Source organism: Anabas testudineus, chromosome 7 (genome assembly GCF_900324465.2).
Source record: "Anabas testudineus chromosome 7, fAnaTes1.2, whole genome shotgun sequence".
Taxonomy (NCBI): Eukaryota; Metazoa; Chordata; class Actinopteri; order Anabantiformes; family Anabantidae; genus Anabas; species Anabas testudineus.
The window spans coordinates 10,876,279-10,895,916 of NC_046616.1; the positions used below are offsets into that span (position 1 = coordinate 10,876,279).

A 19,638-nucleotide genomic window follows, 5' to 3' on the forward strand; every position below is an offset into this window, starting at 1 on the left:
GAGGATAGACAATAAACATATTTCATTACTGTTTTCCTTTTCCGTTTTGAAATCGCTTCATTGCTTCACACTTGCTAGCTCACACTGGTCGTAAGAAACTAAAGCAAAATCATATGGAATGTGCTTTCACTCAAAGCTGCAGGAGAAACATAATGACGTCTAAAAATATGAACTTATTTGCCTCTTATATACACACAAAAAAGAACGCACTATTTTAAGTAATGCAAGAATTGCTCTTTTTATATTGATCCCAGTGTGCTCACCATTCTCCGCACCTATCTCTCATTCATATGGCAACAGGGCTACTTCCCCTCACAGACAGGATTAACTTCTAACATGTTCAACATGATCCAAAAGTGTAAAAACTGTCAAGGAGACCTTTAATCTGCCCATGGAACAAAGCCTTTTGTACAAGGACTAACCTGACCTTGTCACTGCGAGTTTAACTTGCTGTCTGTTAGGCAATAAAAAGCCCTAGCCAGCGCTTCTCCTCTCCCTCCCTCTAAGTCTTCTTCCTTCCTTCCCTCAGCGCCTTGTTCTCTCTCTCCCTCCCCCTATGCTCTTAAACAGGGGGGTGTGTAGCTAAAGCACCAAATGCTGTGTTAATCCCTGTTTCTCTGAGATAGCCAATAGTAAATCCGAGCCCTCTGTAAACCAATCTCAGAGTTTTTTATCTTGATTTATTAGATTACCAGTCCCGGGTCCCTGAGCCCATGCAACACATACTAATCCTAATCGGAATAGACAAGTATTAGTCCAGTTCAAGGGGAGCTAAACAGCAGCGGTGGCCAACTTTCAGTAAGAGGGAAACTACAAGCTTATAGGCTTGATTGGGCTTTTTTATCTGTTTTTCTTTTTTCTCCCCTTACATTAGTAGAATGAGTGTGTAATTAAATACATAAATCCTGACACACAAACCCTCAAAAGGCCTAAAAACCACTGAACCAGGTCCAGTTTGGCTTTCTTTTCCCTGCACAATGAAGTTACTGAGCCAAGCCCAATCATTTGTATTTTTCTCAGATTTTTAACAGTGAGCAAAGCAAACATGAAAGTCCCATTGAAAACAGCTGCAAGAATTAATTTTACATCTCACTGAATTCAAGGCAGTGTTGTTAAATTATAAGCAACAGGGCTACGTAACTAATTTCCCTTGGCCCATAGACTGTAAAAAAAAAAAAAGTAATAAATCACTTTTCATCTGTGATAATAAATCGTGTATAATTAGTAAGGTGTCTCTACTCTGTTTGCCTTCTGTGGGCAAACAGAGGCCACCAAAACGTCAGAACTGGTCACATTATTGTTACTAACCTTAAACCAAAATGAAAGGATAGTCTCGAGCATATTGTAAATTGCTGGTCTCACACTGCTTTCAACCAATCCAGCAAATGTGTATGGCAACTGGGTTAGGCTGGATGGAGTCCATGTGACACATGAGGCCAGGGCTGGGGAACATTAAGAAGTGTCTGCTTGTACACTAATGCTGGTGGCAGCTGTTAGTCTGCCAAAAACTGCAGCAGCAGCAGCAGCAGCAAGGATATCCTGAAATACTATTGAAAACCGCTAAACCTCCTCCTCGATGATGTAAAGCTATACAGCTGCTCGGCGCCAGCACAATCACTGATCAATCTGGAAAGTTAAAAATGGAGCCAGGTTTGTGGACGAAATCTGCTGCTTTTCAGCTTGGAAGGTCAAACTGGCGATCTCAGGAGGAACGTTATAGTTTAACAACACAGAGTGCTTTAGCTGTATATTCGAGTAAGCTCGGACAGCAGCATCAGCAGATGCAACATATGCTCGTGTATTTATGTCTATGTACTGGTCATGTATTCCTGTCCCTGCACAAGTACATGGAGATTTTCATGGCATCACCGCAGCACAGAGGTTGCCCCTGCCCGCTACCCTCAGGGGTGACAGGGGAGCTAAGGGAGATGTGACAGCCATGTCTGTTCCCTGTATGTGTTTGTTTGCCCCTGAAAATGAGACACCGGTTTCACTCCAGCCCCCTGGGCATGTTTAGCTCTGCCTCCACCACATCGCCTTCATCTGATACAAAGTGGAAGTCCACCCGATAATAATATGTACTGCCACTGGTGGGGGGAAAGTAGATACATATACACCTCAGATCATGAAAAAGTCAACTGATTATCCCTATATTCATTTTTGTTTCTTACACCGAAGACTGATAAAACGATTTCTTCGACATCTGTACTACAAATCACAATATAAAAAGTAGTGCCAGAACAACACAGCATATTGTGATAATGTCTCTGTAAAATGCCCAATATGTTGAGTAAGGTGTAATGTGATAAAAAAAAAACATGAGCCAGTGCTTTAGTATGCCAAATTAACGTGAGGAATGGATTTCCTTTGCTCTTTTGTTTTGTCCTTAGACCTAAGTGTCACCAAGTGTACTTTACAAGGAATATTCATTTCCTTAGGAAGGCCTTGTCAGCCTTGTGACCCAATCCATATCCATTCTGTCCTGTCTGCCCTCTCTAGTCCCTGCCTCTTTTTTGTAAGTGGCAGATATTTCACCTGCCTATCAGTTTCCCTTTAAACGCGCTGGTATATGCAGGAAAGGCGCCCATATAGGGTCACTGACTGTCCTCTACGAAGCCCTATTTGAAGCTTCTGTCTTTCTAGCTCTGCCCCCCCACCCCGTCTTCTATCACTCAAATTACAGTGTGTAGAGGTCGCTAGTGGAAAAGGGTTCAACAGGGCTGATTAACTTTAACTAACTTAAAGTTTTACGTTTATTTTTGGAATGGGAGAAACTATGGGTGTCGGGTAGCTCATGACTTTAACAGTGAATCGCAAATTTAAGCCTCCCTAAATCATATTTACAACAGGGAAATAGTAGCCTTCTTTAATTTTTACCTCAGCGGCTGGAACAGAGCCTGAAAGATGCTCTGCACCGTAGCATACACTGGAGTAGAGAGTGAAATGAATTTGCAGGAGTACATTTGTGTATGCAGCACACAGCAAAATCCAGTTTACTACTAAATAATGGGAATCAGATCATTTCCATGCAGAAATGTGCAGTGGGAGGGAAAGCAGCTGCTTCAATGTGAGGAAGGTAGGAGGAGGTTAAAAGGAGTCAATGGAGGCTAAAGAGACAGCAGGTCTACTGATGACAGAAAGAGTGGCCAGGGACTGCAGTTCAGGACTTCTGGAAACCACATCAAACAGACTATGGAACACTGCCAAGAAGAACACACACCAACTGTTGCAAAAAAAAAAGAAAGGATTGGAGGAGGAGACGAACGGGGAAAAAGGAACATTTGTAACAAAACAGACAACAGAACAAAATTGAGGGGTATTTTGGCTTATTCACAGAGAATGAGAGAAAATAAACTGATATGGGAAAAACAGGTGTTGGCGTGTGTTTACAAGTCGATTCATTAATAACATCATTACTTCCAGTAGACATGATACTTTCTGAAAGCTCCAACTAAGTCATTTACAATGCAAATCACTACAAAATGAGAATATATACAGTGCACTGGTTAAGAAAACTGCTTTTATGTTTATTTGGAAATACTGTGGCAACACAGGATGAGCATGTTTTATCCCCAATAACACCTCAGGTGAGATGTTCAACACACCACTGTTTAGACATTGGGGACAGACTCGGAGTAATGTTAGCTGTAAACATGTGGGTGTGCTGTAAAAAGTATGCAGCATTTCAGGGGGCTCTGAAATAAGAAATCTTAAAATACCGACTTTAGGGGAAAACAGTTAATTGATCAATGAATCAATCAATAGAAACTGAATGTGTAATAATTACATTTAGTCATCAGTTAGTTTTAGTTGCTCTACCAACTCAGCTACATGGCAAATAATCAGCAGGCTAATCCTTTATTAAAAATACATAAATAAAAGTAACATTAAGTTACTCAAACAAATAGGTGATTCTCACGTCTAGTCGCTTGTGTTGTAAGAGCAGCTGCGTCGCTTGTGTTGTGTTGTCTGTGTGCTTCCTTCTGAATGAACAAACAGAGTAAATCAGTGTGAGTCCTCTTTCTGTTTTGGCTGAGTCTCCTACATATTTCTGCCAACACGTACCCAGTGACAAATAGAGTAATGACACAGAAACCAAAACAAAGAATTAACCAATTTACAAAGCGGTGACCTCCTTTTTTGACACAATGCCATTAGAGTTAATCTGAGATTGACATATTGGCGTTCTTTACATAATCTACATAAAGAAGCTTTAAGGAGTTTCTTTAATGTTTTCTTTCTTTAAAAAGAAATTACATTTGTGTTACTACTATTATCAGCCTTCGTGCACTGTGTCCTGGCCAGCAGCCTGTAGTCAGGCCCCATTCTCAGGCCTATCAGGGACCAGCCACTTGTTCAGAGGAGCACCTGACTAATACCCACTATAATGTCACTTCTATATTTGTATCCTGCTAATCTGCTCTCAGGCTCCAATCTTTTCCACTTTCTTGCAAATTTATCACTAGACTGAAAGACCAGTGCCAGATCCTAAGTGCCTCACCCTTTTAAATTAAATAGTGGCATTTGTGATAAAGCCACTAAATTCCTTATCTAACTGCCCCTGAGAGACTTTCAAGGCAAAGTGTCACTTTTCCTAAACTGGAGCACTTGTGACGCCGTACACCCCACCCAATCTGAATGCTACACAAACACATGCACAGTCAGTTTTCTTGTCCTTTTCAGGGACAGAATCAGGTCAGAAATAGAACAAACCACAAGTGAGGTATGTTGTGAAACAGACAGGCACTTTTTTCAAACGGAGTGGATCCATAAATAGACGCTTTGAGTGGTTTTTCATTCACAATTTAAGTTAACTTGTTGAACTAATGTGCCCTGTTTCCATGTTACACTCAGCATGACAGGTCCACACCTAGATTATCATATGACTAGAGAGCAATATCAAAAGAATATCCTTATATAATAGAGACTCATGGAGGAAATACTTTAATACTGTGCTTTACTACCAATTACGTGGGAACTTATTCAATTACTCAAACAGGTGATGTGCTTCATTAAGCCTGAGGCAATGACACTGGGTGTCTGTGTGTGCCTTGTATAGTGTACTGTACGTTCTACATAATTTTATCAAAATGTGCAAAAGCTATTTTAATTTAATCTCAAAGTAAAGCCAAGAACTCTGTCTTAGGTTATGTTGTCCTGTGCCTGGACGTAAAGGAACACTAACTGGTCAATAAAATCTTTTTTCACTTCCTTCCCATTGTGGATTCATGGCCTAATAAGGTGCTGTCTGAATTCTGGGGTTATTTTGAGTTTGTGTGATAATGCTCACTCCAACTTTGTCCCTCTTTAGAGATTCTAACAGGAGGCAAGCCAGGAACTTTTCTGAGAATGGCAGTTCAACCATGTAAAGGGAGAGGTTAAGGACTGTGGAATACTTCTACCACCACGATTACAATAGTGTTCATTACATGAGGTGTTTAAATACTGTATCATAATGCACACTGTTCCTATGTACAAATACAGACAGAGGTGACTGAGAGTGTAGTAGAAAAAACAAGGTGAAGTGTTTTAACTTTTATTAGCACACACAGTACAGATGTAAATACACTTGCATATATAGTGCTAAGAATAAACAGTAGTAGAGCGCTTACATTCATTAGACAGTGTAAACTAAATACTGAATGCTTAGATATGCTTCATTGCTGCTGCTTTTGTTTTCATGCATACATGTATTTTGGCCTTTTCTTCAGTTTCTAATCTGTTTTTGATATAATGAGATGTGACTTCCTACCCCAGCCTGTTCCATTGTTTTCCTGCATTTTTAGAGGAATGAGGTTAAAACAAACTGTTCCTATGTAGAAGGTCAAACAACATTGTTATGAAACTAAGAACTGCATGAGACCAATAGGGTATTCCTGTTCCTGAGCAAGGCCCTGTAAACACCATTCTGTTGATCTATAATTAAGAGGAAAAATCTTCACTTTGGCACTGTGGGCTACTTGCAGTGATACTTCCTCTTAATCTCAGTCTCTTGTGTTTATTTATCAGTTTTCAAATTTGTACGCTGAAGGACTCCTTGATTATTTAGACAAGACACAGGAGTATTTCCTGGGCCAACAGAGTGAAATCTCTGATGCAGGGATCCAAGCAGGCAGCTTGCTTAATGCTCGACCCCTGACCTCTCCTGGGTAATAATGCCTCCATATCTATCCTCACACACGTAGCGGCACAGAACAATCACATATTCAGATGCCTGGAGAGGTTTCACAAAGCCGTGAGAAACACTGTCGAATAACCAAGGCGTGTTAGAAAAAAGTTTCTATTTCTGGCAACTCTGATGTCATGAACTCTTTGGAAAGCGACACAACATGGCTGATTTATCAAAAGATTTCATTTGGAACATGAAAATACAAGTATGTTGAATCCAACACGTGTGAAGTCAGAAAACATTTATACGTTTCCCATGTCCCAGTCCCTGACCTTTGTAAAATGTTTTGTCCTCCCCTAGAGCCGCAGGAAATCAGCATTTAGCACTTCAAGCAGCACTTCCACAGATCCAGATTGCCCTCTGGTTAACATCTCTGGCATTTTCCATTTTCTTCACGTTCATCCACACGTTCACCCTCTCAGCTGTTCCTCCCGTTAGTCATACTCGTTTCACACAATTCATAAAATCTGCCACAAAGTCATGAAAGCGGCAACTGCAAGCTGAGAACTGCTTGCAAAAATAAAGGGCTCTTAGAATAGATAAATAAAATCTCTGTTATCCAGCTGCCCTCCCTAAATCACTCCCAACCCCTTCAACAAGTGGTCACAAGCCAGGGCAAAGCAGACTCTTTCAATAGCACATGACAACCACAAAAGAGAATTCTTTCAGATTCCAAAACTGATTGCTCAAGTTTTACAAGTAAAAACTGGGCTGAATCTGTATCTTTGAACATAATTACAGTATGTCCTTGTATCATCCTTCCTATTGGTGAAGTAACCGCTTACTGCCTGCATACATTCCTGGGACTCAAAAAATATTCTCTAAGAGGGGAAGTAGGAGGTTTTGTCAGGCTTATTTTCAGTCAATATTTCAAGACTTCAGCTTTTCTGAGAGAGGAAACTGACTGAGAGCACAAATAACCACCAAGGCAGACATTCCCCATATTTCATACATGCATCACAGTATGGGGGTTCGCATGTGGAAGGAAGTTTGAACAAACCCAGAGGTTAAGCACTGTAAAAATCTGTTTGTTTTCTTTTTCATGTTTTTTTTTTTTTTCACTGAGGCCGAATCCCAAAACTACACGGCCTGCCAAAGTGATTAAGTTTTTACTGTGTTGGCACTACTGCCTCAGTTTCTGCAGAGCAGTCCCAAACACTTCATCTCCGAAGGCCTGAACATACACTTGCAGCCACAGTGCACGAGCGAGCATAAGTTGCCAGAGTTACTTAACATGTGCTGCAATGAGCCTGCCAGATTTTCAACCAGCTGCTAATATCAGAGCATTTTAGCTTTTTTTTTTTTTTTTGGAGATTGATTCAATAAGCTCAGCACCTCCAGCACAATGTAATGGAGTTACTTTGAGTCCAATTCAAACAACTTTTACTTAAGATATGAATTATGGTACAAATGAAGAGATAACAGTGTTACATTCTGTTGGTCTTTCAACAAAACAAATATGGATAACATTTTCTCAAGGAAACCGAGCAAGGCATTTCAAAAAGAAACCTTTAAAACAATCTGCTTTAACATAACAACTTCTATCCATATAAAGCCAAAATATCTACTTGTCCAATACAATTAAGGTGTTTGTGACCTGGCACATGTTATATACAGAAGCCACTGTACTAGTAGTTCCTTTACTTTTATACAGCTAAGAGCGCAGTGGTCAGACTCACCGACACAATAAATCCACAGCCAGCCCAGGGATGGTCTCTGAAATCCCTACAATCAGGCTGCAGATAAATGGTATTTTGTGCTGACTGCATTGTCTCCTGCCTCTATTCTGGTAATCTAATGTGTGCAACATGCTCTTGGTCACCTTGACTTTGGTTGCCATAGTGCTCAACACAAACATATCCCCACCCAGAAATACACCAAATAAGGCTTGGGGAAAAAATCTCATAATCAGACAGCACAGGGAGAGGGAGAGGCACATATAACCTTAAATATATTGTAAACAGGTCAAAGCTATTCCAGTGTGTACATATACATAGCTTGCAAGAGGTTACTGGTGACACACACGCACACAGTCTGGCTAATTAGTATACAACAATAATTGTCCTAAGCTCAGCTATTGTTGACTCAAAGAAAATGATAATTGCATGGGCATCAACAAAAAATAAATTGAAGTTCTTTAGAATAGAAAGGTCTTTCAGGACAAGTCTGTTTGTACTGAAAATGACCTTTAAACACCTTCCTCTAACACAGAGGAATCAGGCTACAAGACGGCAGCCGTCCTGTCTAGCTGTCGACCCCGGCAGATGTGAGTTCTGAAGAGTTCAAAAGAATTCTGTGCGGGGGCACCGCCATTTACATAATCCTCCAGATATATTCCCCTGCAAGCTAATCAAATTATTCACAAGTCTAGCCCCTAACTATGTAGACCCCGCGATACACAGCCTTTCTATTACCAGCCTGTGAGCCTTAATCGTATCGAACCAACCAATGTCACTTTTCCCTTTGGAATGGCCAACAGACTCGGCAGACAAAGCGCGGTTGTGTCTGACACACAAAGATTTCAGACAAACAACGTTGTTCCCCTCTTGTCCACTTTGTTTGGCATTTCTTACTGTCCTGGGATTTTACTTACTTTTGAAGAACAGAGCACACTAAGAGAAAGAGAATTTATCAGTGGAAGTACACAATCTTAAGACAATAGGACATTATGTTCAAATGACGCTTTCAAGGGAAGTTGGTCGTTGGTAGTAATTAGCGGAGCAGAGTTGGAGCTATTGAGAATAACTTTGAAAGACAACTGCAGATGACACAAGGGATTTCGATAATCATGGGGTTGGGTTCCCTCAAGGCCTAATCCGAAAAGAAGATAAACAAAACTGCTGATTCAAATACTACTATGATTTATGCAATAACAGAATTTCCAAGCTTGAAAACATGGCATACTCACCAGCAGTATATATGATTTGTGATTTGTGCATACAATGGACATGTTGTTGCATGTACTGCACTGTATTGCATATTTTATTCCATCAGTTGTTAATTATGTAAAACATCAAACGTTTAATGTACACTACTGGTCAGTTATTTTGCTTGTGTAAACAAACAAACAAGCAGTAACAAAATGTCACTGAATAATACCTTACAATAGGCATTTGATCTCACTGCTGCCTTATTTTCTGTATCTGGCTCACTATTGTTTGAGTCTGAGAAACATCATCCCATTGTTAATCAGCCTGTTGTTGCTTTGTGTTCAATCTGCTGCCAGGGGGTAAAGGGTTAATGGATCAGCTAAAGTTTACATCCCATATGCGGTCAATTTTCAATGACTTCTTTTCCCACATTGAAATAAACTATTTTATGTCTCCAAATATGCAGATCATTTTGCTTAATGAAAGATGCTTGACGTCTCAGATCCAATTAATATGCAAATGCAAGTGAGGATTTATTTGTGACATTCTGTATGGGTGAGAGAAAACAAAAAGGCTTCTTAACAGTAACACTAATTGCTGTGACTGATTGTCACATCTCATCATTCACTCTGAATCTTCTAAATACCAAAATTCAGATAAAAATTTTCACGTGCGCACGGTTAGATGTATTTATTTTGTTGGTTTATTAGTTTGTTCTGTACAATGCATCATGTCTTGTTTAGGCACAATGAGAGATTAAGCAGTGTCGTCATGCAGTTTGTTGAAAAGGTGGATATTCAATAAAATTTATAAAAGGAAACACTTCAAAGGAATATAATATAAACTAAATCACTGTCTATAAAAGTTTAGAACACGTCCAAGTGGTGCATTTCGGGTATACTTTCATGTATGTGCTGTACATTGAGAAAACACATTTAAGACTCAGTCTGCACATAGCTCCTTCTTCTGATTACTCATTACCACTTTTTAAAAAAATAAAACTGTTAAAAGGCTCTAGTAGCACAGTTGTAATGCCCACATTAGGTGTCACATCTACAGATTTTATAGCTTTCAGGCGTTCGCTCTCTATTGCAACTCCTCAAAAAGCCAGACTAATGCAATTTGTCTTTGACGTGAAAAAAACCTTCAATCATGATGTATTTATCACTGTAAAATAAAATCAATAATGTAACTCAACTATTAAAATCCTTTAATGGATGAAGCAATATACTTAGCTGTTTGCATCACCCCCGAGCTTTAATGCCCAAAGCACTATACAGAATGGGGCTTACATTTCAAGAACCATAAAGTGTAACTGACACATATTGTGACATATCACTTAAATACGCAGGTACTGGAGGTTTTCATCCTATGTATCTGACATATGCAAGAAAAATAATGATCAATAATCCAGTGGTTTATAATGTTTGCAATGATAAAATAAGTTTCTCAAAAATACAGAAATTCATTGATGCTACTGTGTTTTTCTTTGTCTCCACAGGACGGCACATGCACCGTTCCCCACTGGACAACCTTTATCTACTTTATATAGCACTAAGTGAAATAATGATTTAGTGCACCCCAATCAAGAAACACTTCCGGGGCTGTAAAAACAACACCAGACTCTTTAGATTAAAAGGCCATATGTCATTTAACAACAACCAAACAAAAAAAGATGCTGACTGGTAGTAGAGTGAACAAAATAAAATGATCCACTGACACTGCATCTAATGCTTTTTAATCTCCTTCTCATATCTTTATAGATTTTAACCTCGCTTTGTAAGGCAGACAAAACCTCCCTGCTTGGCTTATTGCTAGAAAAGCATTTAGTACCCATTTCCAAAAAGTTGGTATGAAGTTTTTTCCAAATCATTAAAAACCTATAAGATATCAAATGAGAAAATGGATGTTGATGCTTACTGTGAGGCAGCACACAGTATTTTCAGACATTCCCTGGAAAAGATGTCAGCATAAAGTAAGCTGCTCCAAAACCTGTACATATCAATCAGCATCAATGGTACCACGTGGTGTGCACATATGCACACCCAAACCACCACGGATGCTGGCTTTTGAACTGTGTGCTGATAACAAACCAATGGTTCCTCTCCTCTTTAGTGCAGCGGATACTGTATCCAAAATCCAAAGAGAATTTCAAAACTCGCCTCATCACCCCACAATTTGAAAACTTCAGTCCAACTTCAAAGTGCCTGAGTCCAATTACATATAACTTTATATAGTTTTTTTTTTTCAATGTGTATTTGTAAATGCAGCAACAGAATTCTGACAGCTTTTAATGCAGTGTCGCCTGAGAATCACTACCATATCTACGTATGATTCACTGTCTGCACCTGGCTTCAAGACAAATTCCTAGAGCTGTAAAGTGTCCTTTACTGTACCTGCCAATAAACTGTTTCAGATTCTGATTTAACATTGCTTTTCGACCTTTTCTCTTGTATTTAAAGTTTTCTCCAGATTCTCTGATTATTTTAATGATGTCATGTCCTATAAATTATGAAATCTCCTAATTTGTTTAACATTAAGAAAAGTTACTCGTAAGTTGAAAACTATTTCTTCATGCAAGGTGAAAGACTCACCACATAGCCAATGTGTCATAATACTGACAATTTTTGGACATTTTCCTTTAGCATTACACCACTTTTACAGTCTTTTGTTTTCCACCTGTCCACTGGCCCGTTTGCGCTGCGTAAGTGGAAAGACATGCTTACATCTGCTGTCTTGCTCAAAGTTCTAAAACAAGCAGTAGTGTTGGTAATTGGTGTTGTTGCTGCGATGGCTCACAATAGTAATTTATGCAATGTCTAGAGAACATTTGCAAAGTATTCAGGTTGTCATTTGCAAATGCTTGCTTTAGTAGACAGATCTGAATAACAATCATTTGTTTGAAAAGGAGTGTAAGGAAATATAATGTTATACTGTATATAGTACATGGGAAAAAACATAAAAAGGTATCTCACTGCTTTTGAAATCATATGATTACAAATATCCATATATAATATACTGATATTTAAAGCATTTATGTTGCTATCGTTGCTAATTCTAATCTTATGAATCTACAAAGAAGGAAAACTGAATTATGTTATTGTGTGAGGATATTTCTAAAGACATTATTTGTTTATGATTCACGGTTTTGCTGTGTGCTGTAGTGTAAAAGCTTCAATATTAAAGCAGAGGAGCTGGGATCTAAATGAAGCAAATCAGTGCAGCTAATGCTGGAGATTTACCACCCCTGAACAATTTTTATGATGCCCTAAAATATGAATGATATGAACGATTTAACAGTGTAACACCCGAATTCTAACTTACATTACAATTTGTGCATGTCCGGATTTAACATGGAACTTTTGACTCACAGTAGAGCAAATGAAGAGGGAAGCTCGTCATGTTGCCAGTTTATTAATAGAGTGTGTTTTTCAATCAAAATATTGTGTTTGCTTTAAAAATGCCCGTTGACCTCTGTACCACCTCGGCATGAAAAACATCTTGTGACAGGTTTACCACTGTATTTTTAGCTATAAAGTTGCCTTGAAGTATCAGGATTCGGTTTCGTTACTCTATGTTGCTTCTTAATCAGGGAAAGTAAAATTAGATACTCGGAGCTACATGTCAGCAAAATGACTGTACTGCACAGTATACATGCAACATTAGACAGGCCAAACATATTCATACCCAAAGCTTAACAAGACTCCGCAAAGTCTTGAACAAACGTATTGCTTGTGTCTGAATCAGTCCGTGTTTGTGTGTGTACTTCATGTCTGTTTGCATGCCGACCTAGCCTCAGATTGCTGTTTGAGGATGTAATTGCTCTGCTCCTCTCCTCCTCGGAGTGGCCCAGGATGGATCTGCGCTGGGCTGTTTAGCAGTCAATGGCCGGTGCAGATTGTAAACAGATCTCCCATGAATTGCGGGTTTAGCGGTTTTGTGAGTCTCCAAACAAGGTTCTACTGATAACGCCATTCTCTCCCTGACAAAATCAGCCACTTTGCTGCAAGGGTGTGATTTGAGAGGTGCCAGTCAGTGTGATTGACAGTATTAATCCCCCACAGGAGAAAATAGGAGGAGAAAGCAAACCATGCCCTTATAGAAAACATGTCCCTGTTTAAATCCTACTTTGGGTAAATATTTTATCTATCAAACTGCACAGAACATAAATGTTATTAAGAAACAACGCTTGTTAGTTGACCAAATAAACCCTTTCAAGAAAAAAAATACAATCAATATCGTGGTGTAAATGACAACTGAATCTAGTATTCAGTGGTAAAGAAGGTTGAACTCCTTCATGTTTGCACTTTGAACTGTGCCCCACTAACAATAAGGATGGTGTCTTCCTCATATAATCATAAAGGATGGCAACTTAAAAGTGTTTCCGTCACTTTTCATTTGCTTTTTTAATTCATTCTTAATTTATGTTGAGTCGACCTTATTAAGACCTCTGTGTGACATACAAAGCGAATGTGACTTTTAAATGAAAAAATAAGCTCTTCTGGTCACTGAGACAGCAAGTCATCAAGCTAAGGCTAACAGGACACCTATATTAACCACAGCACTTAATCACAGTAACTATAAATCTCTGTTTTACACACATATTTATATACACATACTTACACATATTCTACTAAATGTACAGCATTGCTGAATGAGAACATATGACTTGACGTCACAAGCCAATCCATGTCGAAAGACGAAACCACGAACAAAGTATTTCAATTTCATGGGGAACGCTATGGGACTTGTGATAAAACTGATGCCACAAACAAGACAAACACTGCAGATTTATGAAAACTCTACAGTGCAATTAGCAGAGCTTCCAGTTCCCATAGTCAGTTTGACAACAGAGCAGTGGAAAAACTGAATTTCAGTTTAGAAAATGAGAATTACTCACCAATACTGTGCCTCTTTGATACTATTTGATGCTATTTGGATTGTTTCCAATTTCATAATTATATTTCAACAATTCAAAATAATATCTTTACAAAAGGCAAAGTGGCCTCTTGGTAGGATAGAATATTACTAAATCTCTTAAAGCCAGAGAGTTAACATAGTTAAAACTAATGCTATGATTATTTAATTATTATTTGGTTTTGAAAATAATCAAGAGTGACCAGTACAGTACAGTACACACACCTAAAGGTATGTTAACACCTAATAACTGCACAGCCAATTACAAATGGGATTTGGTCGTGACGACTGGTTGAACCCAGATGCTTCCAGTCTGGCTCAGTCTGTGCTGCTAGAAAATCATTAGCGTCCATGTTTGTTTTGACACAAGAATGAAAAAAGTGGGATTTGGGGAATTGGAAATAGGTGTGAACAGTCCAGTCTTTTAAACTCCTAACTATTTTTGAGATGTGAACAGTCCTTAAAGGCTAGCTAAGAGTTTCAAAGACTGGATTATTCATACAATTCATATAAAAAAGCACAGAGTTTGGGGGGGGGTCTGGACAGAGAAGCAAACTACATGGCAAACAGAAGCTACAGGATTGTAATACAAAGCCAACTTCATTCTTCATGCCCTGGAAATCTTATAAAAGTAGAAGATCAAATTAATGCTTTAAAATTTAGTCATGGAGGAAAATCTGATACTGTTTGCAGTCTGTGTTCTAGTTGGGCTTAGTACAGCCCACCGGAAGCTTTCCTCAAGCTGGCCAATCAGAGCAGACTGGGGTGAGGGAAGTGTTCAAACTAGTAAGATGCAAACCCTAAATTAAGCATAATACCATATGTTTTAGGGTTGAAAACAAAACAATACAATTCAATCACTCATTTCCTGTTTCCTATTGTGAATTAATTTGGATTACTTTCTAAATGTCTGGCTTCACTTTAACACTTTTAAGTCTTTTTTCTGTTGATCACTTTAAAAAGTTGAATTAAATCAAACATGATTTAAAAAAATCTAAAGTGAAAACTCCCAAAAGTGAATACTTTCTATGCACAAACATTTATGCCTACGTATAACACCAGGAAAGTATAAATCCCTTTCATTTCGGATATGTCGGGTCCTTCTGTGATGCAACTCGTTACAATAACTGAATCCAGACTTTTACCAAAGTAAATGACTGCACAAGGTGGACAATAAATCAACCACAATAAATCTAAACAATAATATGTTGTGCTAAAAGCAAAAGCATGTTAGACCTTGCTTAAGCAGATCATGTCCAAGTGACCTTAAAGACAGAGGTATTTTTTATTAACACATATCTCTAGTCACACAGTGCAGTGATCAGTGAGAACCCAGCTGGAACAACAGCTCACGCTCTATAATTTTTCCTTACAAATGATATGAAAATGGCCCATTATGGCAAGGAACAAAAAGGGTAGGTCCCATGTTAGAGCCAACCCCTCACTGATGCTCTGGTGACTCGGCCAGCCACTCTCCCAAGGCCTACTCCTTGATTAAATGCATAATCCACTACTCCCCATCCCCAATGATTTAGTGTGCCTTTAAATCAGCTTGCGCACACATAAAAACCTCAAATAAAAATCACCAAGAAAAACCATTGCACTCTAACTGTTCTATTAAAATGATACCCAGCCCAGCCTTTCTTCTCTGCAATACCGTTTATTCCACATGAATGCATATCTTCATTTTTTTTCATAGGTATGCATATAAAATATTTAAAGTTTAAAATGTCACCGTTGAAACATCAAATGCAGGAGTCTCTCATTAATCAGCAAGGATGGAGGTTCTCTTTTAAGGTTATAACCCTTTGAAAGAGCAAAAATTACATTTTTGACCTTGAAGATGAGACAAACTCATAAACGTAAAATAATTTGCAGTTTAAAGGGGAATGAGATATCGGTTACCTCAGCCAGCAGTGCTCTGGGTTGTCGGGGGAGACCAAACAAGTCTCATTTTCATATTTACATCCAAGCTGTTGAGATTAATTCAAAATCACATCAAGAAAAAAAGAAACAAAACTCAGAGAAAACATCAAAAGGAGCAACTGTCAAACTTTCAAATCCACGGGGGCCTAGCTATCTCCAATGTGTGAAACACAGACTTTTTTCTTGCAGTTTTATTAAATGGTGCATGACATTTTCATTACTCAAGGAAATTAAATTGACTAATTTTCTTACAAGCCCTGTACGTCTGCTATTTTAGGGAGGTGCACCGAAGAGAGCAATTGTTTCAACACCTACACAAAAGAAATGCAGACATGGATGTGCTCTCAGAAGAAAAGTGACTTCAAAGCCTTATAGGAAATTTGTATCTTAATAAGTGAATTTAGGGTTTTGATCTTTTTCTCCAATTGGGGTTTGATCTTATTCCAAAGTGCTGATTCCTGTTTGCGCTTTAAGTAGAACAACACATTGATATGCATTAAAATAAAGAATTAGAGTTTTCATTCTTCGATAGTTTGAAGGATCTGAAACTGGTTATGATAAGTGGATGGTGACATTAGATAAACCACAAATTATATTAGAGACCCCAGGTTATGAGCAGACTATGAAAAACTGAACTGGGAAAAGCAGAACAGTTTCAATGCCCTAATCAGCCATGGACTCAAACTGAATTGATTTTATCCTTAAATTTGGTTCAAGCTCAAGTTCAAGTTAACCCAAAAGCAGAACACCAACATTTATTAAATTACAAACTTTAAAGACCCATCTTGAGGCTGTTTTATTCAGCTTCACTTTACTTTTTTACTTTACAGTGTGTCATTAATCCTGCGAGAACTAAAGATGATAGCCCAACACACTGAGCAGTGATAATCCTAGTACAAGTATAAAAGAAGTACACACTGGTTTCAAAAATAGTTTAACGAAGCATCTTGATATACTACAGCACCATGAGAGACAGGTCCACATTAGAATAAAAGATTCAGTGGAGATAAGCTTTGCTCAGACGCTGTGAGGATGACGGAGGAAAATATGGAGTCAGCCAGGACCTCGACATTGCCCCTCCTCTGGAGATGAAAAGGCTGATTACCTTCACCTCTCAGGGGTGCAAGCCACATGGCTGACAACATCATTGGAAAATAGACTACTGGGCTCCTCTGGGCCCTATAACAGCTTACATTTAATGTGGGGGGAAAATTCACACTAAAAAGGAGGTGACACCACAGCCATACTCTCATATTATTGAATACATTATGAAAGAAACCACTTATGTTGTTGATTGTGAAGCTGTAATGGGGGGAAAAGGGATAGAAATAGTGTCTAGGAAGTAAACTGGATAGTGTTGAGGGAGTTAAAAAAAAAAAAAACATAGTTTGAATGCAGATGGATTTTCCTTAGTAATGATAAGCTGTGCTCCTATTTTAAAAGTTTAACTGTCTGGATGAGTTCTCCCTATAGAAACAAAATAACATAGCACATGATAGAGGATATGTGTAATATTTAGAGTAGCGGCTGTGGTTTTGATTCACAATTCAATTTACAACACCTACTGTGCACTGAAATTACCTGCATAATGTGTCTCTGTAATATTCTAAAAGACATATTTTACTTGACGTCTTTCATTGTAAAAACAATGCTTGCTGTTCAGAAGTGGTGTGAGTGAATGCGCAAAAATGAAGCTATAAAACAAATCTTAACCAAATTAATAATTGTTTTTTAATTCATCCACAGTGTTGTGGGCATTTTGGGTTACATCTCAGTGACACATTGAGTGCCATCTGATAAAAAAATGGCAATTCCAAAATGATATCCCACAATTCCTTTGATGAATAAGCTGGAACCCTCTGTGTGACCTCTGTGTTCGTCAACAGCAACCACAATTTAGTGGCTGCCTGAACTCTATTTCAAAGGTTACTGAATTAACTTAAAATTACTTACAATGCTATTAAAATGCTGAGCTCTTTTGTTGTGGCTGTAAATTAATTTAAAACCTCAGCGATTTGAAATATTCTGAGACATGACGGGCAGGAAAAAAATAAAAAGAATGGCAGAAGCGGAGCTTTCTCAATGCTTTTGGCTTGGCAAATGCTTGTCTTGAATGATGAGAAAAAGAAATTGAGCTAAACTAGAAACATATGGTATTCCACTGGAGAGGAAGCCTTCATAAGAGGATAATGGCTGTGTAATAAACAGAGACAGGAAAAGGGCACGTGTGGCGGTTTGGGTGGATAAGGAGTTTTTCTAAGACAAGTTGGAGCCAAATTCTTTTTTGAAAGCTGTAGTGGTGGCTCACTCAACCACTCTGGATCAGCCCAAAGTGAAGCAGCGCAGCACACTTCAATGCAGATAGATATATGGACACAAACATGAAAATAGATGCACATATGGACATCCATAGAGCAGTGGGATGACAAAAGTGACTTTCTCACAATGCAATATTTCATATTTGACCTTTATGTGTTTAATTATCGCACATTATCAGGCTGGATACTCGAGTTGTACTCTGTGTAATTTGTAATTATAATTAGGATTTCTTGATCTTGTCTCTATGTTTTTTTTTTTTTATATGACTGCTAAAAGGATATGTGTCGAGGTTTAATCCAGATAAATAAGTGGGGAAGCTTCAGTTCTAGGAAACAATATTTCGGTGCATTAATTGCATTTTCTTTAAATAATATTTTGTAAGAATCATCATCTACATCAGCCTAATATTTACAGCAAACTTTCAGAGACAAGGTAGTAACCAGTATGCCTTTTGGGCTTTTAGCATACTGGTGTCTAGTTTGTATGTACTGTGCACTAGGGCACATGTCTGTGCTGTAATCACAACAATAATCTTTTACAGATTGCCCATAATTAGAAAAGCTCCTCTCCAAACCAGCTCCATGTTAAGAGCATGATTGCTGCCAAATTGAGCAGTAATTTGTACGATGTGGACGTGGGTTCAGTGTGAGGGGAGAAGTCTGATGGTTTAATGCCACTCTTATCAGGCCTGGTTAGTCTGCCTCACTCGAACTAAACACATGGACCTTTGAAACAAACTGGGAGAAGAGCCTCTGTATTGCATCATGGTGAAACAGTCATCAATCTCATTAAAAAAGAGGGAAAAGGCAGGACAAGTATACATGTTTTCTGTCCTCAATAACCCCAGGAGACCCATCATGGATGCTAATGGAATCACTTGGCTTACTATTCTAAAAAAAACCTAAACATTACCTGGCTGTCTATGTGTGAAGAACAGATGCACTCATTATTATTCCACAAAGCTTATCAAGGCCATGCTACTGAGAGGTCCAATAAAAATGTCCTGTTACTGTACAACAGACACAGCATTTATTCTCTGTTATGATGTTAATACTTAGTTATGCTATGCTATGAACCTCAGTAAGAAGCATGCAACTTTATCATGACCTCTGATACAGTCAATATTCCAACTTTGTATGTTGTCTTATTAGAAAAGACAACAGATCAAGATTGATTCAAGTATTTCCGCTTTCTTTTTGCTGCACAATTAGCCTCACATTACTGCTGCAAGTGCAATTTTATTTGATCAAAACTCACTTTCGACATCTAAAATCTCTATAAAATTGGGGCAGGTGGCAGAAGCTACTTCTATTACTAGAGACCACACATCTATGATAGAAGTCGATCATAGTATTTTAAAATGGTTGAATAATCATGATTAATTAGGCTGTGAATGTGATTTTTAAATTGATTGACAGCACCAGTTTTGATACTAAC

General features: G+C 38.4%; 1 protein-coding gene across 1 annotated transcript in view; it reads right to left on the minus strand.

The window, feature by feature from the left end:
- casz1 (castor zinc finger 1) overlaps positions 1 to 3,983 on the minus strand; it is a 118,797-nt gene extending 114,814 nt beyond the window's left edge. The window contains exon 1 of the mRNA XM_026368348.1: positions 3,920 to 3,983. The gene's annotated coding sequence lies outside the window, so the exon portion shown is untranslated. The remainder of the gene's footprint in view (positions 1 to 3,919) is intronic.
- Between the last annotated feature and the right edge of the window lie 15,655 nt (positions 3,984 to 19,638).